We start from the raw sequence: 3,258 nt of genomic DNA on the forward strand, positions 1-3,258 counted from the left end.
CTTTGGAATGGGAACAAATACAGATCTCTTCCAGTCAGTTGGCCAAGTGGTTGTTCTCCAGATTTCTTGGCACAACTTGGTGAGCACATCCAGGGCAAAATGATCTTAATCTTTAATCATTTACATCATAAAAATATCTCATACTACACTGGATTATTATGAAATCTCAAATATCTCCTGAGAAAGGAAAGGAAGATTGTTTAAAAGAATATAAGTTGAGAGAAAAATCTACATATGTCCAAGCAAATTAAGTTTTCAATGTAAGAAATCCAAGGGCTTAAAGTTTACATTACTGGACTTTGAAAAATGGCTCACCTTCAACTTATTCCCACTTCTTACTCCCATCATTTTCCTTTGTAAATTCTACTTTAGAAATAAAAGAAGTGTTGATTTAAAACAAACAAACAAACAAAAAACCAACCCCGAAGCAACAACAAAACACAACAAACTTTTTTGTTAGGCTTCAGGAAAGAAAATGGTATCAAGGGAAACATTCTTCCTCAGAGCCAGCATTTTCAGGTGCAGGGGAGAGAAGGGACTAAAACTCCCCTGGGGAAAGGTCACTCCCTTTTGTGATCCCTGACACTGTGTGGCCATCCCAGGGACCAAACAGGACAACACAGTTTGAGATAGAAAGCTACAAGCAAGAGAAAGAACTGCTTCCTCAGCTGCCACCTTGACCTGTGAGAAAGAGAGTTGAACTGCAAATATAAACTGCTTAAATTGGCCCTCCTGATCTTGCATCACTCCAGAGACAAAGGAAGACATTAGGCTTCAGGAGAGAAGCTACCATCAGGTGAGACTCTTCCCCAGAGCCAGTACTTTCAGGTGTTAGGGAGAGAAGGAAATGACACTTCCCTGGGGAAAGGTCCCTCCACTCAGGAATCCCTGCCATGTGGGAGCCATCCTAGGGACCACAGAGGACAAGAGAATTTATGACAGAAAGCCACAAGCAGAGGAAAGACTCACTTTCTCAGGTGGCAAGCTATGCTGTGAGACAGAAAGTTGACTAGAAAACCTCTGAGACAGAAATGTTTAAGTGGAGAACCCAATCTCCCACCACTCAACCACTCCACAGACAAAGGAAGACAACAAAGTTTGGGAGAGGGGACTATAATAAAGCAAGATTTCTGCAGAGCTGCATTGTTCTCTACAGATCATAGAGAATCTTAAGGACTTTGTTGCTGTTATATGCCATGAGTCAACCATGACTCATAGTGACCTATGCACAATAGTTCTCAAACCTGCTTTATCTTAAGCCAACTTCACTGTCTCAGACATACCCTCATTACCCCAGTTATTGCGTCAATCCAGGGTCGTCCACTCTTGTGCTATCCCTCCATTCTTCCAAGAATAATGTCCTGCTCTGAGGACTGATCTCTCCTGGTCACATGACTAAAGTATGTGAGATGGGATTTCAAAATCCTTGCCTTCTAGGAGAAGCTAAGTTTCACTCTTTGCAGGACATCTATTCGTTCTCTTGGCAATCCATTATATGTTCAATACTCTTCTCTAGCACTATAACTCAAAGGCATCAATCCTTCTTCTGTCATCCTTTGTCAATGTTTAGCTTTCTAAGAATTTTAGGAAAATTTTCCCCAAAAGTATTTCCAATAGATTGAGTAGTCTAACCCATATATTGAATAAGGTGAGTGGTACAACCCATACATTAAACCTTTTCTAAAGATAAGAACTATCAACAACTTATGCAGACACAATAGAAATGGCTAACACTTATAAAGAAAAACTTCACATCATGTCAAAAAAAGTAGAAGCCAACTTCAAACACTGTGAAAAAACAAATTAAATCTTCTCCAAAGATTTATATATTTGGATCTGCAGAGCATATTGCAGACCCAATGAATATCTCAGATTTAGGAACGCAGAAGATCTAAATTGATATGGAGGCATCTGAATAGCTATGGAGGAAGGTACAAATGTTAGAAGAAACCGTAGAAGCCAGAAATAATGGGAATACTATACAGGCAGAGAACCAGAAGAAATATATTGATGTAGTTATTTAAACAGCTACACAAGAAGGTGCAAATGATCGGACAAACAAGAGAAGCCATTAAAAAAAGCAAATATTCCAGAGACAGGCAGCCAGAAAAAAATATACTGATGAGAAGGAACTAGAAAAATTATGAAGGAAAATGCAAAAGATGAAAGAAAGAATCAAAACTATAAAGAGATACAAGAACCTAAAAAAAATCATTACAAAATGGAGAAGGCACAGCAAACTCAGTACTGGAAATAACAGAAATACATGAAAATCCAATCCAGTATATTAAGACGGAAATGGCAGAAGTTTCCAACATACTGGAGGGACAAAAGAGTATAACAGACAAGATGAAACGGAGAGTCAGTGAAGTGAAAGACAAGAACCTCAATAAAAAAATACTAGAAAATCAGACGTTATAAAAAAAAAGAAGAAGATTAAAAACATGAGGAAAACATGAAAGGAAACAACATAGGCATCCTTGGAATTCCAGAATTCAAGAATGATGGAGAAATTCACTGAGAATATTATGTGAAAGATACTAGAGGAAAACTTTCCAGGTATTATGAAGAATGGAGAAATTCACATCCAAGAAGCTCACTAACACCAAAGAGACTAAACCCAAAAATAAAAAACATCAAGATATACATAGTCAAATTCTCCAAAATAAAAAACAGAATATTAAAAGCAGCATGAGAAAAACAAAGGATCACCTACAAAGGAGAAACAATTAGATTAATGTCTCATTTCTCAGCAGAAACCATGCAATAGCAGGATGGTACACATAAAAAGCTTAAAGAAAACAATTGCCAACCATGAATCCTATACCCAGCAAAGTTGTCCACTAAATATAAAGGAGAAATTAGGTCCTTTGTGGAAAAAGAAAGAACATAAGGAATTTGTGAAAAGAAGAACAAATCTATAAGAAATTTTAAGTGAAGTCCTTGACACACAGACACCACAGGAAAGTAGATGAACCATAGTAACCAGAAAGAAAAGGGGGGGAAAAAAGAGAGAAAGAAACAGCAAAATGGCAACAATAAAACCTGGCATGTCAATAATCATACTTAATGTAAATGGACTAATTGCAGCAATTAAAAGGAAAAGAGTAATAGTAATAGGGAGTTGGTTGGTGGCCTAGTGGCAAGAAGCTGCACTGCAATTCCAGAGGTATGTGGTTTGAATACACCAGATGCTCTGCTCGAGAAGGAGGGGCAATCTCCTCCTGTACCAGTCAGATCTGATTTGACAGTTACATG

At 37.8% G+C, this 3,258-nt stretch overlaps 1 protein-coding gene across 2 annotated transcripts in view; it reads right to left on the bottom strand.

Moving 5' to 3' along the window:
- The window catches only part of GFPT1 (glutamine--fructose-6-phosphate transaminase 1), a 54,122-nt gene that overhangs the window by 6,852 nt on the left and 44,012 nt on the right, over positions 1-3,258 (bottom strand). The gene's annotated exons all lie outside the window — the stretch shown is intronic.

Source organism: Elephantulus edwardii, unplaced genomic scaffold (genome assembly GCF_000299155.1).
Source record: "Elephantulus edwardii isolate Elephantulus edwardi_28Jun2011 unplaced genomic scaffold, EleEdw1.0 scaffold00019, whole genome shotgun sequence".
NCBI lineage: Eukaryota > Metazoa > Chordata > Mammalia > Macroscelidea > Macroscelididae > Elephantulus > Elephantulus edwardii.